A 12,213-nucleotide genomic window follows, 5' to 3' on the forward strand; every position below is an offset into this window, starting at 1 on the left:
ATTACATTTTGTTTATCGCGACCGGACGTAAACGCGGCTCCGTGTTGAAACGTTGTCCCGTGTGTATACGCTTCAAGTGATGTTTGATGGCGTTTCGTTTTTTCCTCCTGTCTTTTGTAATTTCTAATTTTTAAACTTATTATTACTATCGCGTGATATCATTTAGTTTGAGGAATAATCTTGAACAATATTAGAAGAGATTAAAGCGATTACCGAATGCTTGGATAGAACGTTGTAAGTAGAATCGATTTACGAGAATCAAACATTATTGTACGACAGTTTCATCTTTTGTAACAAGTAAATTAGAATACATGTTTAAAAATGCTGTTTCTTTGTACAAGGTGTTTTTTCGATGAGTTAGCTTCGTATTCCACTCGGTCGAAATAAATTTTAATTATTATCTGAATATCTTTGGTTTATAGCGAAAGAAATGTAGTAATATACGAGAGAAATCTGACGTTAATTTTAATCTTGTTTAATTTACTTCCGTTATATTATATCCTGTTCTCTCTATCTCCTTCTCTCTCTCTCTCGTAATCATAATTTCAAAGAATTTTCCTACCAGCAGCATATTCGGTTCTTTTTTTCTTTCTACGTATCCTTCGCTGCGTATTTAAAAGAACGAAAGAAGTAAAGCTCGAAATAGATGGAAAATACAAATTCCTGTATCGCGTATCCAACTCCTATCGGAACTATTTCCAAGCGTCAAAGATATCGCGGAAAATCCGAAATACATTTAAAAGTAAATTCCAGATTTCAGGCGACTTCTTCTCCATACAATTCTTTCCACCTTTGCTTTGGCATACAGGTGCCCCCCACCCCACCTCTGGCTGGAATTTCACTAGAGTGAAGAATTCCTACTTTTTTTCTTCCCCTCTGAAGGATACTTCACCTTGATCCAGACAGTTCCAACGAAAAGTGGTTGATCGATGGATTCGAGTTCTCGCCTACCAGAGAACCTCGTCTTACCCTAACTCTGGGGAAAACTTAAGGCAGGACGACATCGGGCAAAATTTACGATCCTTTGAATCGCGCAACCGAGAAGACTTATCCGGTCTCTCGTCTGCGTCAACCCTCTCCGAGTGCTATGGTCGAGCTACAGTGAAACTTTTATGATATTCTATGGATTCTGATTAAATTTCATCGAGGATGCGGGCTTAATTTTATGCGCAAAAGGAAATAATCCAGTGCAGCTTTTTACCGTCATATCTGATACAATATTTATAAATGCGTGTGGCTCAGCTTCATTTTCTTTGAAAACATTTATCTTTAATAGAGAAACTTATGGAGATGCGTTTTGCAAATGTTTATCTTATTTAAGCGATAGAAATTAACAATATGTTGTATTTTAATATTGTAATAAATCCTTAAGAAAGTATGAAAAGAAAGATTGAAAAACTGTAAGGACGAAGAACTGTATAAGTTTCATTAACAAATTATGATCCTTTAACATTCTCACTGTTAATTACTGAAAATAATTATTTAATTCATTTAACCATCCCCTTGTTATTATTTTACATTATACAACGTTATATTAAAACGATATATACCTGCAAGCATCAAATAATAATTTGACGCGTGTGTTTAAAAGTTAAAAGCGAGGCAACGTTGTAATGACTTAAATCTAATTATTGCAAAGTGCTTCGCAAGGTCTCGGAGGTATTTAAAGGATTATTTTTTTATTCCTCGATCGTTGGAACTTGTATAAAATTTATTATCTTGCAGGTTACAGAGGAAAGAACTTTCGCCAGTTTTTCATTTATGCAAATACGTAGCAGGTGTTCAAAGATTCTTTTACTGCCCGCATACCAGGGATTTCCCAGTTTCATGAATTTTCGTGTAAATTTGTGCTGGCGTCGTTGTACCAGCGTTTTTACAAGTTTCGTTAAACGAAGCCACAACTCCGATTCTTCTACTCGGCTCGGTTGCCGTTCTTTTCGAAATAAACGATTTCTTTTCCTCTCAATGACGCGCATTCACTGTCACTGTTACTGTTATAACGTATATGAAAATGTCTGTCGCTTTTGCGAAATACACTACGTTCTTTCTTCCCTTCATTTTGTAAAACGCTTTGGCAAAATTATCGTACAAACGGTCACCGTGTTGAGTTTCTTTCTTCTTACTGAAGTAACATTTCTGCATTACGTTGATGAACTTTATACGAAATTCTTGATATTATGGCATTGTACTTTGTTAAAGGTTCACGAATTGCTTGCGAATGTTTCATCTTCTTTCTAAAATGAATTATGTACACGTATATACGTATTTCTACGTTCTACCAACCTTCTTTCTACAATTGATATTATGGTATTAAAGTTTCAATTTTTAACAGCATCGCTACAGGATTGGCCCTTTTCCTCTGACATGGCTCTTTATTTTAACTTTATTCGCTATGTATATATCTATGTATTCGCTGTACGATATGCTGCTATATCGATATGATGCTATAGAATATAAGATATGTTTCGGATATTGGTTTCAAACCAACCGCTCTGTGCAAAATTCCGGAAATTACTGTCTATTCTTTCTATATAATCAATATCCCAGATATAATATGGTTAAAAATCAAACGTTCTGTAAAACTTTCATCGCGATGAACGTTGCCTTTTAAACCCTAGCTGTCAAAAAATGTTAATTCCCGATAATTCAGACATTGATCTATTTCAATACGTTGTCAATTCTCGCAGGTAATTAATTATAAGGGACGATTGTCAAAGATTTGATAAATATTTATGATATGCCAAATGTATAACATTTATAAATTTATAAGAGAAGTAAAGGTAGATGAACGAAAAGTAAGTGAACGTAATTCGTTAAGGATAGATTGAATGAACAATTCGAAACTGATAAATCATTGGAACTGAATCAAAGAATAGAATAACCAAGAGGAAGAGAAGATCTTTTAATTAGTAGTTTCAATACATCGACGAGAGAGAAAAATAGGTCTGTTAGATATAACTACGAGTTTGAGTAAAATCAATGTTCCCCATCAGACTCTTCGCGTTATCCAACGCATATTCTTGTTTAAGTACCTGAATCTTAATTAATTCGAAGTTAAGTGTATACTTTACTCCCACTACCCATTATAATTAGATCCCTAAACCTTAAGTTAGCTAGACACTCCAATTTAGGCTTAAATTAATTTCATATGCCTAAGTTAATTCCGAGCCAGTTTTGAATTAGATATTCGGCTAAAGTCGATGCTTATCTAGAATTAGTACCTGAACTAGTTTTGAACTGTATATCTGAAACCTAATTCCGATAATTACATAACCCAAATATATCGCCTAACCACTCTAACGCCATATCATTTTTTCTAATTCGCAGCTATTTCGCTTTATTTCCTCTGTTCTTTATCAATCACAAAATTATATCTGCGCAACAAAATTATATTCTACTTGAAGGAGATGACTTATTTGATTGTTCTTTTTTTATTTAATTCATACGTTTCGAGTGGTTTCAAGAATTATATTTCTCAATTCAAGATTAGTTTATCCATCGTAAGGGCCATAACTCCTCATTAAATAATTAATTTCTCATGGTATTTGTAAATATTGGTGATCGCGTAGAATTACGTATATTTATAATTTGAATGTAACAACGTGGAATTGACAGTTTTCTGTCACGAGAAGAATCATCGAGGATGAGAAATAAAAAACATTGAAAAAATTAGATCCCTCGTGGTCACTTTAGGACGCGCAGACTTATCCCGCGAGATTACCGCGTTAAAGAATACAAATTTTCATAATATGGAATATGCTGTGTAAAGTAACCAAAGAAGAAGATTTCAGAATAAAAGTGAAATTCAAGCAAGTTTTAATATTACTCGAGAAACCGGATTATTCTTGGATACGGTAAAGCGTAGATAAGCAGCTGTTGGATTACATGGCCGACTTGCAACACAGAAACCATTCTCAAAGGCAAGGAACAGAAAATTGGACTAAGATGCATAAGAAGTGGATTTTAGAAAAATATGATTTATGAACCGACCAATTCCCAATTGTTTTGGAAACGAACTTTCATATGTCGATGCAATTAGAAAAGAATGTTGCAATAATATATCGTATTTGTTGTAAAACCGTTGGAGAAATACTTAGGAAAAGGAATGGCAAATTCTTATAAAACAGACAAATATAGACAAAAATGATATTTATTACCATTTAATTCATTCGTTTCTTTCCTGCGACATACGTATAAATTTCAAACGTCCGTTTCTGCCTGCTAATTAAAAAAAAAACCGATTTCCTTCCTTGTCAAATAAACAATTCCATATTTTTAAACAATAAATAAGCTTCCGCCATCCGTAAGCCATCTCTACGTTACGTAACAACGTAACGAATTAAACGTTCGTATCATCATGCTGAAATCCACCATTTTCATATGACAACCCGGCGTTATGTAATTCTCATTCGCTAACAGCGTATTCGCGAATATTCATAAAAGACGAAAAATGATCAATAGCAGACGAGTTAATCCCCACGGTAAGCTCGGAATAATTAAAAACGATAACGCGATTATCGACGAATTTGCGATCGTTTCGTAGCAATCGACACGCCGATTAAAGACTCGTCCCGACGCAATTATTTCTCCGCTTATCAGGAATTATCAGAAGCGGTTTAAGTGCTGTTGACCGGGTAGGTGAAAAATCTTTGCCGAAAACTGAAACGAAATCCCGAGCGAGGGTGTCACGTGAAACGTGAAGACCCATGAGAAAATGTTTTGCAGAGGAATCGGTGTTCGGGAACGATACGATAAAAGAGTCGCTGACTCGCGCCATGCCAAACATGGTAATCGTCTCGGGATAGTCTGCCTAAAAGAGAACGCGGACAACGAAGCTTTTTACCGTGCACTTCCGCCGCATTTGCATCGTGGACGGAGATGTTACCGAATCATAGCCGAATATCATTAGAAACGACACGATTCCCGCCACGATAAACCAGCGACCGTGTTCTATGTAGTACAGTCCTGTTCAATAGAATCAGAACACCTGCTGGTTTCGTACGAAACGTGTCAATTAATGCCCACTATCAAGGAAACGGTTAATCGATGAAAATTTGATATTCATGCAGTACCGTGATATAATACATGTATGTTAAAATTGGCTAAAATTATTTGCAAGAATTACAATAACATAGCGCATCGTAATTCTGCTCTCCTTCATTAAAATGTCTTATCCATCGCGTTAGAACCGAAGAAAATTTATTATCTTGGTGCTATTTTTGTTCTCCATCGATTGATTAAAAATATAATAGTCGTTATTTCGTAGCAGCGTGTGAAAGACACGCTGTAAAACCGTTCGTGACACGCATGGAACACGAAACAAATAAAAATACAAATAACAATATAAATGTTTAAATTGATAAAAATGCCGATCGAAAGACAAATATAGACAAGGAAGTCATTCATTTTATTATACATAGTTCGTGTAATTGTTATCATAATATTGAAATATTGGTCTTCTATAATTTAAAACTCGAAACGCAGCGATAATTCTTAAAGGCTCTGGTAATATCTTACTGAGTTGTCAAACTGGTTTAAGTTTCTCTAAGTGTCTTAGTATTTCTGAACGTGCGTGTATAGTTATCGATCTAGCATACGATCGTTGGTGCCTAACGAACATTCTAGCCAAAAATACCGCTGTCTAGAACGATAACGACTCGTCGATGGTTCTCTCCATTGTTTCGTTGCTGAGTACGATGTGTACTCTCGTTTATATTCACGCGGTCGGTGGTAAGTCCGTTGTTAGCGACTGCTATAAAAGTTACGAACGTATTAGAGGATGGAAAAGCACGAGCACGCTTCAGCGTGTACCGCTGGTGAGTTACGTAGTTTGCGTAACCCGTGTTCCTGTTATGGGCGACGATAGAGGAAACGTGGCGAAGGTATTACTTTTTGGTGGCGTTAGTTTTTGTAGCTACGATACGCTACTTTTTTTCAGATGCGATTGCTTTTTTTAATGGAACCACATGTTCCTTTTTAGATTCCCGTTTCCTCTATGGTATTTTGGTTTATTTTCTATGTAATAGGAGTGCTTTTCGTAATTCGTGATTCTCGTTTTTTCCTCCTTTTCCTATTAATTTCCTGATTATTAAGTATAGCAGTGTATTATCTGTTTTTTATTACATAATAGCCACGTGAACCAGAATCACGTGTTTTCTTTTTCATCTGGTTTCCTTTCTGAAACTTTGGTTTAGTTTGTGGCTAGTAGATGAAATACTTTTGTATTTTGCGTTTGTTTTCTTACTTTGGTATTAATTTTCCGATTATTCAGCGTGCGAATACATTATCACGTGTTTCCTTTTCCATCTAACTTTTATGGTTTTATGTTTTGATTGTTTATCTTGGTATTAATGCATTATATTTTTTGTTATAAAGGTGGTATAAATTCGATTGTTTAGCAGATAGAAGCGGCGCAAAGGATATTAATACGGAGGTAATAAAATACAGAAACTAAGCGATGGAATATGTAATATAAAGATACAAAGTGTAAATGTATAAAAACAAATTCATTGATCTGACAAAAATATTTAAAATATTAATGATTCATGTTTTCCAACTACCGGTAGCTTTTATAAAACAGACATTCGGACGTGTCGCTGTCCGATGATAAACATTTTGTTCGTTTTATTATCTCCTTTATAACACTCGTAACTTTATGACATTTAAAATAAAACTGCACAAATAACTGCACAGAATTTTCCTGTCGTAACGTTAAATTATCGACTCGTCGTGTAAGTAACGAAGTATCCATGTTGTTGACGGCTGAAACATCGAATTCTGCGAAAGCACTTTCTCGTCAGACTAAATTATTCCGTGTTTTCTGCTATTCACCGCAACTAAAACACTAAAAGCGTCGAGTGAATAATCTTCTCGCGAAATTGCTTCGACGTCGGAAAGGGCGAGAAGAAAAAAGAAATCGAAGAAAGTGCCCAACGACGACACAGCGTGTAAAAAGGTGCGTTCGTTGACGAGAGGGTAGCAAGAAACGACGTTTTCTCGCGTCGATCGTTTCCCTATCCGTACGTTTGTCTCTCAATCCAGAGAACCAATTTGCTCGCTTTAGCTATTGGCTGGTCTTCTTAAATCACTCGAAACTCGTCTTGGAATTTTCATCCGTTTAACGCGGAATCCTCGTGAAAGCGTAGCGACGTAAACTGGATGGACAATGGGAACATCTCTGACCTATATACTCTTTGGTTGAGTAATGAGAAAAGATACGGTCGAGCATTTTCATCGAAGAGAAAACGCTTGTCGTTAGTGCCCAGCCGATAGAAGCGAATCGATCGATATCGTTTTTAATTTTACTGCGATTACCTAAGTGATATACCAAATGAATTTCTATTCGACGCGTCATTTGACATATTTTTCGTGTAGAGGCGTACTTTTACGATTGGCCGAACGATTTCCGCGTTACAAAAATACGACCCGATCCTCCATTGGTCTCATTTCACACACGAACCTCTAACGAAACTGTCGCTTCGTTTTGCCTAGTTTCCCTTCGGTTCTAACTATCCGCCGGGCAAATATTTTTTCAAAACATTTACCACGCCAGAGCGTAGAGCAATATTCTTCAATATTTACGAACCTCCGACATACAAACGCTTCAACTCTCGAAAACGCGATTCATTCCTGCACTATGACGTGCAAAGAATTATGATACCATTCGCGGAATGCCGAGCTCGAAGGAAAATCCTGTCACGATTAAGGATTCCGGTTTAGGAAAGCAGCCTCGGATCTTATTAATCGGTGCATCCATTGATTAATTAATTAATTGCAAAACATAAACGGGTTATCGGTTCACTGGATCTGCAATGATCTATAATTATTTAAGTGCAAATTTCTTTCTACGTATTACAATAATTTCAGTTGTTGTTTTCAGTTTTAAAAGTTGCACGAGTCATTGAATTCTTTATGGTACAAAGTAGCTGTAGCTTATAAAGAAATCATTCTTAATCCTTGCTCCGCCTTAACGCATTGGAATAAATGACGATTCTATTTCAAGAACTTTAGTTTTCTAAAGAGAATTCTTTCAAAAATAAAACATTAATTCTTCGAACTCTTATTAAAGCTGTTCATCTGTCTGTGAAGAGATATCCTCTTAGAAAGTCATGCGATTAAAACGCACGCGTGAATTCTTTTAGAGATCTGTGACGAATACGTATCAGTTTCGATGAAGAAAACAGCAATTGTATAATTTACACACCAAAATTTTCATTTCCATGGCACATTCTCAACAACCCAAACGATATATATTTCGAGATGATCCAGTTTCGAACAACGAAGTATCGTGTGCCTACTCTGGCAGGAGACACGCTCTCGAAAGTTGGAGATTTCGAACTGAACTTGGAAAGGGAAAAATATTCGAGAATGAAATTCCACGCGAGATCCAATCGTGACGAGGGGAAGGCGAAAATTCGCGGAACTCTTAAGCGAATTCGCAGCCAGATTTAATTCGAGAGCACACAAGCACACGAGATACGAAGGATTCTGTCCGCGCAACGTTCTAATTCCCTGATGCATTACGCGGTACATTGTTGACGCAACGACTACCAACCGGTGTCATAACAACAGCGAGTAACGTTTGCACACGCCGAGATACACAGTGGCGTGCAAAAGTTTCCGGCCAAATAGATTTCTCGTTTTATATTCCAAAAGTGATGATATTTTAAAGAATTTTAAGAAGCATTATACGACTATACAGCGGCGCTTGTCTATTTTACTATATTTTCTTTTACTTGTCATATCCTTGCGCGCAACGTTATTTCAAATTCTTTCGAATATCGCTTTCCGAATATAAACTTAAAGATTTATTCTGACTCGAAATTTTTCCACGTCACTGTATCATGCACAGCTTGCGTTACATACTTCTCTGCGTGATTTTTCCACTTACTTTTCTTTTTTTTTTTCTCGCCTCTCCTCCCTTCCAGAGTTTCTTCAATTCCCGCCACTTGGTCGCGGTTCGTGGTGGTTCTCGATGAAAGCGTTTGTTAAGCGAAAGAGGGTTGCTTTGAACACCGATGGTACGCCGCGCGTGTTCGTGCAAACGACGCAGTGTGAACTTCGCGTGATTGCCGGCAATAATGATTTCCCCGTGTCCTACTACCCACCACGCCCCTCTCTCGCCACACGTTTTTCCCTCTTCCAGATCGGGTTGCACAGATGATACCGATAGGCTGATTACTTCCGGATAATAAGGAGTCAACGATGTAATTGGTGGCACGGTTATTTCGACTAGTGCTTCCTTCCTTTTTTTTTTTTTTTTTTTCGTTATCTGATTTTAATCGGTTAAGTACTTACGTTTGGGTAATTGTGCTAGTTATTTCTGTTCAAGGGCTACGAGATAGGGTGCACGATTTAACTTCCCAGTTCGTTAGTCGTTGAATTCTTGGGGAGAGAAATATGCGAGGACTGAGCTAGATGTTTTCGTCAACTTTCCATTAGTCGAGATTTATTTAGTTCGATGGAAATTCTCGGGATCAATGGAAACTGTACGAATAACGCTAATTATTTTAATAAATATTATTAGTACTGTTCTTCGCGAAAGTTTAAGCATTGCAAGGTTATTGCAAAGGAGTATTAACACTCCATAGACAGACGTATATTTTTCCATAATCCGTAGACAAACTTAGTCGTTTACGTCGAAAAAAAAGCTTTTTACGATTCGTGGCTTTCAAAATATTTGCAAGAATTCTTAGATATAAATCAATGCCTCTGCTATATTATACAATGACGTTCGTTAAATACTTACAATTCTTTCGTTAAAAATCAAAGTTGCGTGGAAAGAAATATAAAGGTGAATTTTCGTTTACTTTATCCACGACCCAGTTTGCCTACGAATACTTAAGGTAACAAATACCTGCAGAAAAATTAACGAAGAGGAGATTAATTTCAAAGGTAAAATACTTGTTATGGTATCTTCCTCAACTGTTAAATTGCTTCGATAAAATTGCTATACTTGTTTAATAAACGAATCACAAAATGAGCTGCACAAAACCCACATCGATTAAATAGATAAATAGAAAAGTAAAGAGAAGCGTGTAGAGAGTTACAATTTTGGGATTTGCGCGTATTTATGTTCTCGCAATAACTAAACTTATAAAAGCAAGTAGTTCGTTTCTTTGAAAATCCAATCCTAACTATTCAATATTAATTACGTATCCAAATAGTGAAATTGGAGATCTACACAAAGTGGAACTAATCAGTTTGCCTGAAATAAGAGTCCGAACGAGTACTGACGATAAACACGAAATATCAAACACACGCTATCAACAAAGCAATAATATCGCATAAACATATAGTACTCATGACAAATTACGTACTGTGCGGGTATTTGCTCGCTAGAAATTGTACAGTTTCCGGAAAGTTAATTCTATCACTACTATTCTCAATGTAAATGTTTCGAAATGCAATTTGACGTTTTACTTCAGCCAACGACATCGACCTTTCTCGTAGTCAGGCTGGCGGACGCACATACACAGAACGGGAATATAGGCGCGTACGAAAATGAGGCAAGGGGAAATTTCATTTTCCCAGGCCGAGAGAAGGCACGGTAAAATCATATCAGGTACCAGGCACCGTCGATGTTGCCGCACGTCGTGTGGATTTGGCACACCACTCTGCGTTTTACATGAAAACCTGTGGAACGCCAGCAAATTGATTTTAAACCAAAAATATCCTCATCGTGAATTTCGACTTCCTAATAGCGGCTTTAAATCGCGTGCACAGTGATGACGAGATCTTACAATTGATTCTAAAAAAGTTTCGGTCATTTTTCTTCGTATTTCGTCATAACAAAATTTCACGCTGTTTATAATATTACACTGTTTTTTTTTTTTTATAACAGAGAAGAATCGTTTCGTATGCCGTGAATAAGAATAACAGAACAGTACCGATAAATACGGAAATAAACGGAGAAAATGAGAAAGTAAATCATAGAGGAGTTTGCAAACACAAGATTATGTCCATCATTTCATTAGAATTCATATTTCTATCGGGCTATGAGATTAATTGCAGGTTATTAGTGGTGACATTAATTGATGGCTCTGAGAAAGGGAAACTTTATTATAATTCATACTATAAAATTAATTATATGTCATTAACGATGATTTTAATTGATGATTCTAAACAAGTTTTAAAACTTCGATTTGTATTTAAACTCTAAAGCAGACGAATATCTTTTACAAAGTTTCAACAAAAGTATACGATAAAACACATTTTGAAATATCTCGTTTAAATTTTCCATTACATACCGCGTATGCGAAAAAGTTAGACAATTAGACCTCTGCAACAGAACCACACCTAGAACATTCACGTTTAAATCACTCGACACGCTTTTTTGAACCGGTAAGAGATATAACTCCGGTCAGTATTATGGACATTCTCGTGCAACATGGTTAATTATACCTAGTGTTCTATACAACACATTCCAACACCCACTTACGTTTCGATCTAATCTATACCCTAGTTTCAAATTCAAAGAAACGTTCCTAACATTTTCCAAGACGTATCACGCAATAACGTCAAAAAATAATATGTATACTGTACATGCCAACATCCACTAATCTATATCATAATTTCTATGCTCGAAGGAACATTCTTAACATAATGGTTTAATGATACGTGATTCTCCCACGGAATACAAAAATACAAAATACAAAACTATACCTTATATATATAAATATTTCTGGAATGGCGTTCGAGGTTGTCGGATAAATCTGAAATCTTTTCTACTAAAAAATTATAAACTTTATTCCAACATCTTGCGATAATCTTCTGCCATCTTATTTGCTAGAATTTCTCCATTCGTGTTGAATCTCTGTTGTTTCTGAGCAAAAACGTGACCTCACGTTTCAAAGTTCAAGACTTACCCGAAGATCCAATACATCTCCTACGCTATACGTGTAATGAATATCACTGACCACGATTATAAGCCAATCTTAGATAGCCTAAACTTGAGATCTCTTGAATCACATAAGACAGTGGCTACCTTGATCCTTCCCTTTAATCTGATAAATGGTCTCGTTTCCTGTCCATGGCTGCTGAAATTATTAAATTCCTACGCCTCTGCGAGAACATTCAGAAAAGTGAATAAATTTCTAGCGCGTAGGCTCGCATTTAAATTTAGAAATTTCCACCCCATCTATAAAATGTGTTCGATCGCAAATAATTTTTGTTTCGTACCGGAGTTTTTCTCCGCTTCTTTTCGCGTATTTA

This window comes from Bombus bifarius, unplaced genomic scaffold, assembly GCF_011952205.1.
Source record: "Bombus bifarius isolate JDL3187 unplaced genomic scaffold, Bbif_JDL3187 scf7180000009125, whole genome shotgun sequence".
NCBI lineage: Eukaryota > Metazoa > Arthropoda > Insecta > Hymenoptera > Apidae > Bombus > Bombus bifarius.